The following is a 12294-nucleotide window of genomic DNA, read 5'->3' on the forward strand; positions in this document are numbered from 1 at the left end:
GTAAAGCTTTTACTTTGGCATCTCAGCCTGGTTTCTATCTAGACCATTGGGTGGATTTAGTGTTTCATACAAGGATGATTCTACAATGAGCATTTAATAAATAATTGATGAGTTAATAATGGTGGCAACAATAATAATGATGTTGATGACAACAATGATGATATTTTTAATAGATGTATTATAATCTTAGGGTCTGCATCTTTCCTGCTTTTTGATTCCTTTCAGTTTCAAGAGGATGGCTCAATTCCTGATGGATCAGCTGTCCTTAGATGAAGGAATTGTCAGGCCTTTCTTAGGATCCAAATCCACTCAACTGAGCTAAATACCCTCAGACATAAGTAGCCTTAGGAAAACCTAAAGTTTGAGCTAATTGGGTTGCATTGTATGTAAGTAATTCACATGTGGTATTGAAAACAAGATTTTAGAGTTTACAGAGGATACTAAAACTCGAGGCTGAGCAAATAACGAGGAACAAAACAATCAGACTCAAAAGGCTTTGGATTGTATAAGTAATTGGATCAGCAGATGGCAAATGCAGTTCAGTACAGGAAAATGTAAAATAGACTTGAAGCGAAAGGAGCAAACTAGAGAATGCGTGCTAAATGGTACAATCATCCAGAACACTGACCAGAAAATGCAAAGGAGGGGCATCATAAAACATAAATCCTGGCGCCTCCTAGCCTACGGCTAACTCTCTTGCTTTAGAACCCTCCCCGAATTAGCGTGCCTGCGTATTTTCTACAGCAGGAACTTACTCCGCCCTACAGCAGCTAGAGGTATGCTTTGAATTTCAATCATTTACTCAGTTTTGTAGAGGCACCTCTCAAAAATTCTTACGGTGTTTTTTTTTTTATATACTTTTTTGAGTGCAGACTTTTCTCCTCTTTGTTTAGGGTTGTGCTCATTATTCTATAATTACCCTTCTCAGCCCTTGCTGGGAAGATTCAGAACAGTGTTTTCGGGATATTGTACTAATTGCCCTATATTTCACCATGTCAGAAAATGCCCAGGAGGGTTGAGATAGACCACATAAGGGTATCATTCCCCATTTGCCCTGTTCCCTGAAGGTACAACGTAGGTTTTGCAGGGGAGGGGGACCTGGGTTAAAAAAAAAATAAAAAAATTGTGTGCATAAGAATTTTCTGGGCAATGGAAATCCCCCAGTGCTGTCTCCAGAGATGGACTCTGTACAGCTGAGAAGGGGCCGGGCAATCTGCGTCTTTAATAAGCACCTCTGGTGTTTCTGATGTAGGTCACCCTTAGCAGGCTCTTTGAGAAACAGCGAGTAGCTGAAAGAGAGAACCAGGAGCTCCAGTTCCTCCTCATCTTCACTGACCGATTAACTTGTTGACAGCCTCACTGTCCATGCCGCATGTACTTTATCTGGAAAATGAGAGTACTATCTGTCCAATGTACCTGACAGAGGAACACATGAAATAATGTCAGAAATCTTCTTGCGTACAAATATAAACGTAAGGCGAAATGCCTGCCAAAATGTAATTTGTACTATTCTGGTCCCACAATAACATGGTTTGAAAGAGATGATTGAGGCAGCCATCCCGACCCAGTCAGGGCCGGGTTTTCCTTTTATCTGTTGCCACAGGAATTCTCACCCATAGATGATCTCAGCTCCCAAATAGGTTCTGAAAGTTGGAGGTATTTTCCTTTGTGCATTTTTTTTTTTTTTTTTTAAAGTCAGAACAGAAGGTCACTCACAGTGTCCCTACGGTTTTGTCACTGCCAGGGAGCGGTGTTTTGAATAGCAGTCTTCAGTGTTTAGATCCAGTCACATACCCTATGGCCGCTGATACTCGACTCCAGCTTTTGTTGTTGAGAATGTACAGGACTTCACTGGCCCGCCACGCATGTGGTGATCACCCTCTCATCAGCGCCCACTGAGCTCCGTCCCCCACCTGCAGAAAGGAAAACTGAAACCTGTTTTCGAATCATTCTTAGTCCATTGAGTAAAGTTCCTGTGAGATCAATGGATCTTGACAACATGTAAAAAATTCCATCCTTCTTTTCTTACTGAAATTCTGTATCATCCAGGCAGTCTCATCTAGAGCGTGTCAGCCGGATGAATTAAACAGCATTAAACCTGAAATGATATCAGCCAGGTAAACTGAGGCCCCAGGAGGGAATTTACCCTACTACAAAGAGTGTACGCGTAGCATCTTCTATGCTGGCCTTGGGTCCACAGGCCTCCTTTTGGAAGAATCTGTGAACGTGGCTACTGTGTAATTAGCTGAGCAATAAGTTACCCACTGCCATCGAGTCATTTCTGTTTCACAGCGACCCCATAGGACAGAACAGAACTGCCCCACAGGGTCTCCAAAGAGTGGCTGGTGAATTTAAACTGCAGACCTTTTGGTTAGCAACCGAGCTTTTAACCACAAGCAGTAGTTAGGTGCTTAAAAATATTTTTTCAGGTGCTTTTTTGTATTCATGATAGATTCTCTACACCAAAAATTAATCTCAATCAAAACCGCAACTGAGTTTATCATAAATTATCATGAAAAGGTTTTCTACTGAGTAGATGGTTAATTACTACCTAATTTGAATAATTTTGCATATTAATGAGAAACAAGTGAAAATCATTTTTAGATTTTTAACTTCAGCTGAGAAACCCATGGGGATAATGGCTGCCTTTTAAGAGGCATGTGGTCTTCCTTACTAAAGGAGACTTTTTTTTTATTTACCAACTTGTTCTAAATTGATTAATGGGTTAGAGTTTTGCCCTTAATAAACTATATCCAAATGAAAGACAACTTCATCATTTGACTCTGTAGCCCCTAGCTGCCTGCCAGGTAAGAAAATGGAAAATAGATGAAGTTTGCCAAGGAAAAATACTACCTTACATAGTCCTTCAAAATTTCTGGATGCAGACATTTGTTCATTTCTGTTGCGAATGCGTTTTTATAACTTGTATTTTTTTGTGATGTGGAGTTCTATGTATTTTTGTTTACAAATGGCACTTAGATTTGGAATATACATATTGAGCTGAAGTAGGAGGAGTGTACTCTTAAAACTATTACCGTACTCTCCAATTTGAAAAAATGACTGACAATTGCCTCAGGCCTCAGAAATTATTGCCAGCCAGAAGTGGAAAGTCCCTTTTATAAAGTCTCCTTGGAACATTTCTTGGTATTGCAAACAAAGATTAATTTTGTAAAGTTGGTAATGTATTTCTGATTTTTTTTACCCCCATTTAAGAAAAAAAATTTGAAGAACAGACTACTTACCGCCTTCCAGTTTTCTTTCACCTCTAGTTTTTGTCTCATGCTCAAAACTCCCATGCTTGATGCATACTTTTAGGCTATCTTCCTCTCTCTCTTTGGGTAGAATCTTTCAGGGTCCAATAATTTCATGAGTTCAATAGGCTCTAGTCTGTATTTATGGCAGACTAATGCAGATCATGGAGCCCTGGTGGCACAGTGGTTAAGAGCCTGGCTGCTAACCTAAAGGTCAGCAGTTCGAGTCCACCAGCCACTTCTTGGAAACCCTATGGGGCAGTTCTGCTCTGTCCTATAGGGTCACTATGAGTCAGAATCGACTCAACGGCAACGGATTTGGTTTTTTTTTTTTTAATGCAGATCAGACATGTTGAATTAAATTGGATGAGTATTTTGATACTTTTTTGAAACAAAAAAAACTTCATTCAGGATGGGTACTGTAATGTGGTGTTAATTCTTACAGTCCACACTCAACTTTGTGGAATTGGCTATTCTAATCATGTCAATACCGTATAAGTGCAATGCTGATTTATAAAGGCCTCAGATAATTTTATTTTTGTCAGATATAAAGGAATGTTCTTGTGTGTAAGTTACTTGGCATTGAATTCTATCAAAGAGAATCAGGTCTGGATTAGACTCATGGAACTTTAATTGTACATATGGGTCTCAGAGCATGACTATCGAGTTCATGAGATGCCTTTGGGTTCTTTAACTCAACAGAAGAGGGAAAAAATGGAAGACAGCGAAAAAGAGGAAGACCCTCAACGAGATAGATTGACACAGTGGCTGCAACAATGGGCTCAAACATAGCAACAATTGTGAGGATGGCACACGACTAGGCAGTGTCTCATTCTGTTGTACAGAGGGTTGCTATGAGTCGGAACCATCTCGACGGCCTAACGATAAAAACAGAGAATGCACCTTTTATATTACCAAAAAAAAAACACTCTAAAAACATGAGGTAGGCCATACCTAAAAATGAAACTACTTAGATGGATACTTTCTCAGTCACTCCCAGAATTGTTCCTACTCACTATTTGCCTACCTTCATGATCAGGACCTTCTAGGCCAAGGAGTGAAGGAGACCTTATCAATATATCATGATAGTGGCATTAACAGTGCATCTGAAGAAAAGTCTGGAAAAGAGACAAGCCATTTTAAAAAGAACTGAAAACCTTGATGTTTCCAATTTAGCCATATGCCAGGGTAACTCTCAGGATAAGAAATGAATTTTATATGCACAAAGTAGGAATTTTGAAAGAAAAAAAGTGAAATCAAGGGTGGCATTAGCATGAGCTGTCCACTCCCCCTCTCCTCCTTCTGGTCTCTTCCAGTCTCTTTTGCCAAGGAACTGAGAGTGGATATTTGAGAGCCAAGGATAGAGAAGAGAAGACAAAATAAAGCTGGGAGGATTTTGGCGGAATCACACACTTAACATACTGCACCACTTTTTAAATATATTTAAATAGTCCTGTGTCATCAATTGGTGGCTTTCCTTTCCGACAATTTGTGATGTGTTTTGTTTTTCCTCAGTTAAACTTCAGATGCTGACATTAATTACTGCTGGGTAGTTGAAATCTGGTGGTCTAGTTTTCAGTTAATAGAGCTCTATACTGACCTCTGAAATTATCAACCTTACCAAAGTGTATTTGTCTACTCATATCTTCTAGCTCATGAACATACAAGGTGGCTGCAAGGTATGATAATTGAATGACAAGAGCACTTATGTGTGACTCATGAGTCAGTCTCTCTATGAGAGAACTTTATCATATACAAGATCTCTGTATTATAGAATTGCATGTACAACATAAAGTGTGCACACCAAAGACAAAAAACAAAAGTCATTGTTGTTGAGTCGATTCTGACTCACAGCGACCCTATAGGACAAAGTAGAACTGCCCCCATAGTATTTCCGAGTGGCTGGTGGATTTGAACTTTTAAACTGCCTAACTTTCCTTTTTGTGTTTTTGGTTAGCAGCTGAGCTCCTACCCAAAGGGTGCACAGGTACCCAAGAAAACACTCAAAGCATCCCCCCTCTAGCCATTAAAATGAATCTGTATCAAAATTTCATTTGTCAAAAAGATAATGTGAATATTATCTATATGACAAGAAATTCAGTATGCTAAGCTAGAATATTTTTGAAATGTCTTAATGCCATTACCTAAAACTACATTTTTCAAGGATTCTGAAAACATCAGTAACACGTTGGTTCAAGGCAGGAAACTATCTAGATGCCCAGTTTTAGATAATAAAATACACATAAATACGTGCACGTATATAATAAATGCTTTCACATGCGTGCTGAGGTATATAAACCAACCGCCACTGAGTTGATTCGGACTCATAGTGACCCCATGTGTTTCAGAGTAGAACTGTGCTCCATAGGGTTTTCAATGCCTGTGACTATTTGGAAGTATATCTCCAGGCCTTTCTTCCAAGTAACATCTGGGTGTATTCAAACTGCCAACCTTTTGGCTAGTAGTTGAGCACGTAACTGTCTGCCTCCCCCAGGGACTCCTTGATGAAGTATATGTTGTTGTTGTTAGTTTCTATCTAGTGGATTCCCACTCGTGGTGACTCAATGTGGGCAGAGTAGAACTGTGCTCCGTGGGGTTTTCAAGGCTGACTTTTTGGAAGCATATCATCAGACATGTCTTCGGAGGCACCTCTAGGTGGGTTCGGACCACACACATTTTGGCTAGTAGTTGAGCCCTTAACTGTTTGCACCACTCTGGTTAGGTATATCAGGCAAACCCATTGCCATCGAGTCAATTCCGACTCGTAGCCACCTTGAAGGACAGAGAACAATGTGCTGTGGAGATCCTGTGTTTGAGAACCAACGTTGCTTATGCTGGCTCCACCTTCTCCTCCTTTATTTAGCTTTCTAAAATAGTACCTTACATTAGTTCGTTTGATCCTTACCACAGCCCCATGAAGCAGGTACTGTTATCCTTATATTAGAAATGAGGAAGCAGAGGATCAGACACCTCAAGTGACTTTCCCTGCATTGGGCTAAGGAGGGTGGATTGATACACTGAATACTGAAAACTTATAGGCTGAACTGGGGTTAAGGTCAGGCGCTTACAGGACTTCGGGGAGTGGTGTTCAGAAGGAGAACCTGTGGTCGAGGTATTTCCCCATCTAATGAGAGGCCCTTTTAATGATACAAGAGTTTTATATACAACTGGAGCTTCTTATGACGAATACAGCTTATGACACAGATAATTGCTTATGGTAAGGCTTTAGTCAGACACTGGCATTCACTTTTGTTCATCAGTATTTTTGGTCATCATTGTTGCATTTTCTGCTTTGGAAATGGAGTTGTATATAGTGGAAACCTTATCTTTTAAACTGTTTATAGCTTCCTTTTACATATTTTTACCATCCTTCTGATCAGATGTGGGGGCAGTGTTGTTTCAGTGGTAGAATTCTCACCTTCCATTCGGAAGACCGGGTTCGATTTCTAGTCAATGCTCCTCAAGGTCAGCCACCACTTGTCTGTCGGTGGAGGTCTGCAGGTTGCTGTGATGCTGAGCAGGTTTCCACAGAGCTTCCAGGCTAAGACAGACTAGGGATAAAGGCCTGGCAATCTACTTCCAAAAATCAGCCAATGGAAGCTCTATGATTGCGATGGTCTAACCGTGTTGTATGTGGGGTCATCGTGAACCACGGGGTGACCTGATGGCAGCTAGCAACAACACTGAGTGTATACATACATATTTCTTCTGTCTGTGTTAATCTATTCGCTGGACTTCTTTAAATATTCTGTGATGGGATACGGTGATGGACCCTGACACTCGAAGCCAAGTCTCTAAATAATCCCCAGATCCAATCTTCACAAGTAATAACATTTTTACTGTATAGCTTTTAGTTTCTAAATGCTTTCATGGTGCAAACTGTCCTTAGATTATGAAGACCTCTGTGTGGTGGGTTGATTACTGCAAAGCTTTTTGATAACCAGAACCCACACCAATGTATTTCACTTGGTATTGATGCATTTTCAGTTTGAACATGTTTGTTCTTTCTGGTCTTCAGGTGACTAATTATTCCTAATCTGGGATAGAACTGTTAAAGAACTGTAATTTTATTTTGCTATTTCTAATATTGTCTTTTTTACCCCTATATACGGTATGTACAGTTCATTTTATAGTGCAGTTATTTATCAGTGCAACCAACATAAAACTTCTGTAAACTTGTACCTTTCTGACGTGAAGATATTGAAACAAAAATAATGAACAGCAAACACAACTACAGCTTCAGTTTTAAATATTTTATAATCCAATCAAATTGTTTGAGAAGTAATGCATTTAAATGCTGTTATGGAATCCCCTCCAGACTTTTTTAAATGGTTACTCTGTTCCAGAGTTTGCTATTTATGAAATTCATAAGGGATGACATTTTTTAATAATGGCGCATTTGACTTAGAGAACGGTGTTCCTTTTCACGTCTCAATATAATCTATAATTTTCTTGCTTAACTTTCAGAGGGACACAAATACAAATTATACATTTATTAATGAATATATATACATCCGTTGTTGCTGCTGTAATTAAAATGACCTCCAGTGAGATGTTTCCCCGAGTCATTTAGCATCTTTTCAGATATTTGGATGAAGCAGTGGTTTACCTAAGGAAGTAAGGCACCAGAGCAAAGCCAGATTTGAAAAATATATTTATAAAAGACTCAAAACGGAGGTCAGGTATAATTAAGTATAATGTGGTATTTTAGGCCATGTCTAGGTTTCAATGTAGTTTAAATTATTTTTAAAGTCACACAGGTTGGAAAAGAGAATTGGGTTAGAACTCTGTTATTAATCTTACCGATAGAGCTAGCATTGACGGACATCTCACTGTGTGCTATCTCCTGGGCTAAAATGCTTCATACATTTTATTTCACAGTCTTACAAGGTGGTTTCCATTTTCTCAGATGAGGAATGTAAGAAAAATAGAGATTAAGTGTCCCAAATAATAACTGTTGGACTTGGGATCTGGGCAGCCTGATCTCAGATTCTCAATTTAGTACTAACTTATTTAACTATTACTCATGTACTTAACAGGAACACATGCATTTAATGCCATTAATGGATAGAGGTTTCATTTTCAGAAGCAAATATATTTTAACTTTTAAGAACAAATGTTTCAATAAAATGAATTAAAAAAATTAAAAGTTGGAATTTTTATTCTCTTTAGTGTATTAAATTGATCTAAAATATTTAATAAAGCAATGGATATTTTGTGTTTGATTCAAGAATGAGAAAAGTAATTGACCTTATCTATTTTTGCTATGGATAACATCACGAAGAATGGGAATTCTAGAACACTTAATTGTGCTCATACAGACCCTGTACATAGAAAAACAAAACAAGGGGACACTGCATGGTTTAAAATCAGAAGAAGTGTGTGTCAGGGTTGTATCTTTTCACCAAACTTTTTCCATCTATGTGCTGAGCTAAATAATCTGAGAAGCTGGATATATGAAGAAGAATGCAACATCAGGATTGGAGGAAGACTCATTAACAGGCTGTGATACACAAATCACACAACCTTCCTTGCTGAAAGCCAAGAGGACATGAAGCACTTACTGATGAAGATCAAAACTACAGACTTCAGTATGGATTACACTCAACACATAGAAAACAAAAACCCTCGCAACTGAACCAATAAGCAATACCATGATAAATGGAAGAAATATTGAAGCTGTCAAGATTTTGTTTTACTTGGACCCACAATCAATGCCCAGTGGAAACAGCATAGGACCAGAGAGTGTTTCGTTCACCGTGAGTGGGGACCGACTCGACTGTACCTAACAACAACATGTTTGTTGACATTTATAGGCACATTAATAGCTATTATTGTGGTTACGTTTTAACATGACTCATTCAGCTAACACTTAATTACATACTCTTATAAACATTATTGAGCATCGTTAAAAAGTACTTTCATCTTTAAACTGAAATATGATGTAGAAAAAGTGAGCGAGAAGGGGGAATAAGGACTTGGAAACCTGAATCTTACTAAAGGCAAGATCATATTAAAATGTGTTTATGCTTGTACAGTTAGGCATTTATAAAAAAATCTAGTTTCCTGTCTTAACATTCTAAAGTCCCCCTGAAATATCACTAAATTTAGAGTGTAGGTTACAATTTGTGATATCTTTTTTTGATATTCTAATATCACAATAAAAAATACACTAAACAGGCAAAAACCCTAAACAGCATAGTAAGTTTACGGTGCATCCAAGGTTTTAGAAACATCAGGGTACGATATAACATGATCTATGCTACAGCAAAATTTAAAGTTAGGGAAAAAATCCAGCTAGCCCAACAAACTGCTTTCGTTGTTCTACTTTATTTCCTGTCATTTGATTGACAGATAAATTTTTACTTAAAAGAAAAGATGAGGTACAGATATATTTGCCTGATTCTATTAAAAAAAAAATTGCTAACATTAAAAAAAAAAAACATAACCCTTGAATAATGAAACATTTGGAAACTACTTTTTTTAGTGCATATTACGTGGGAGGCAATAAGTTAACCACTTTTATAGATATATCATTTAATCTTCATACCATTTATATAAAACATCACATTTCAACCGGGTGAGTTTTACTCACCTAAACTCATGAAATTCAGTGACTTGTCTAAGGTCAAGTAATCGGAAAAAAATGGTAAGGTCAAGACTACATCCCAAGTCTCTCCACTCAAATCCAACTTTTTTTAGAGGGCTCTGTAAAACTTCTGTTTTAATTTGTTCCAATATTTGGCAAATATTTACTAAGGACCTATTAAGTGCTGGGCCCTCTTCTAGGAGAGCAGGTGTTATGCCTTATAAATCACTGTCCTCCTAGAGGGTAGCACTAATATCGTATATGTAGTAGGTTAATTCACAAGCTTTGCTGCTTGGCCAGGTCCTGGGACATGCAATCGTCACATCCCCTGACCCTTCCCACACCAGTCATGTTTTCAGACTTTGGTCTGGTTTGCCTGTAATGCAATATTCATGGAATCCCAAATCATATCCATAAATGTATGTGATTATCAGTGTGCAAAATATCCATACTCAGTGATGAATGTGAGTTCTGCTAACGACCCCAGCAAGTTTCTCTGGGCCTTGTAAGTGTCGCTTCTCCTCTCCCCACTGTGTACCTCCTTCAGTGTGCCAGGACAGCTTTATAAGACGGGAACAAAAGAGAAATCCACTTACACTGACCGAGTGTATTCAGTGGTTTCTGGGCCCCATGAAGTGAGTCTGACTGTGGAAGTGGGTTGGTCAGCGCTGGCTTCTACGGCCCTCAGAATGTGTGAGCACATCTGTGCTGTCTTTATTGCCCAGAAGTCTCATCCTGGCACTTGGTACAGGAACGGCTGATCTAAGGAGGGTAATCCGTGTTCCCGAAGTATGTTCTACTAAGCACTGGTTTAGTAGGTAACTTTTCACAAAAGATACTTTGAGGAAAAAAAGGGGGGAGGGTTAAAAATTTAATACTTTGGAAAACACTAGGAAGGCAACATGGAGTTCTGTAGGTTCCTTTACTGCATAATTTCTCAGTTTTTAATATGCCAACATTAATTGTGCTTTGCCAAGAAAGAAAAGTGAAGTGTTTCCCAAATGCATTAAGTGTTTCCCAAATGCATTAAGCCATGGAACACTTGTTTTTCTTTCTTTCTTTTTTTCCCTAGCATTTCTCAGGAAAAGCCTTCAGGGACACAGAGCTTGGGAAATTCTGGAACACAGAGCAACAAAAACTGTATGGAATCTAGAGTGTTTCTAAGGATCTTAATCCGAGCTATGCCACTAATTTTACCACGAAGTAGCAGTGGCTACTATTGGTTGTGTGTTTATGCTATGTCATAATTTTCATATTTTGCTGACAAAGAAACTGAGATGTAGAGGGTTTAAGTAGATTTTCCAAGATTGCTGTGCTAGAAAATGGCAAAACAAACAAAAAGAAGAAAAGAAAAAATCCTACAGAGCTCTGGTCTGTCTGAGGCGACCTGGCGGTCATCCCCCCAAACTGTCCATTTCTCAGGGCTCTCATGGTGCACTCAGGCAGGGAAATAATTAGGGCTGGTCCTCACTCTCCCACCTCTAGTCCAGGACAGGCTCAAAACCAAACCTTGAAGTTTTAATATTAACGTTGGATTAGCCCTTGAGGTACAAGAGGCTGGCATCTATTCAAGAGCGTTCCAATTGACTTTAATTCACACACTCATCCTTCCAGGAGGTGAGGATTGACTTTGGAAGCTACCCATGACTATCTCCAGCTACCCCATACAACTGATTTATTATTTATTGAGCACCAACTGTGTGCTGATTTGGGTAACAGACATTACAAAACAAACAAACAAAGCCAACATATATACTTTATCTAATGTAACCTTTTCCCCAATCCTATAAGGTAAATCATATGGTACGGAGTTTTACAGATAAAGAAATAGATTCAGAGAAGTTAAGCAACTTATCAAAAGTCAAATAATTAGCAAATGGAGAAGCCAGAGATCATATCCAGGTCTGATTGACTGCAAAGTCCACCAGCTTTTCACTATCCCCTTTGCCTCTAAACTCTGCAGAGATAAGCTCTCTATAAATTTCTTCCAGCGGTGTGAATGGATTGGGGTATGAAAGCTCCATACATTTACTTTCTCTACAAATTTGCCCATTTCTAAATCTGGGCATTGTGCTTTCTTGCCATGATCCAGGACAGCACAGGACAGGGGAGTGAGCATTCCAGCCATTCTGAAAGCGTGTACCTTGACTCAGGTCAGACTTCAAACTTGACTTCGTGTGTGCTGACCCTCAGCATGGAGAAAGGGATTTGTCTGGAGCTCTTATGCCCTGGCGTTTAGGCAACCATGTTTGGAGCCCTGGTGGCTCAGTGGTTAAGAGCTCGACTGCTAATCAAAAGGTTGGCAGCTCAGATTCACCAGTCGCTCCTTGGAAGCCCTACAGATCAATCCTATTCTGTCCTATAAGATTGATGTGAGTCGGAATCGACTCGACAGCAATGGGTTTTTGGTTTTTTGGTAGAAAAAGCTAGCTATGCTCTTTTAGAAAACAGACC

Source organism: Elephas maximus, chromosome 26 (genome assembly GCF_024166365.1).
Source record: "Elephas maximus indicus isolate mEleMax1 chromosome 26, mEleMax1 primary haplotype, whole genome shotgun sequence".
Lineage (NCBI taxonomy): Eukaryota > Metazoa > Chordata > Mammalia > Proboscidea > Elephantidae > Elephas > Elephas maximus.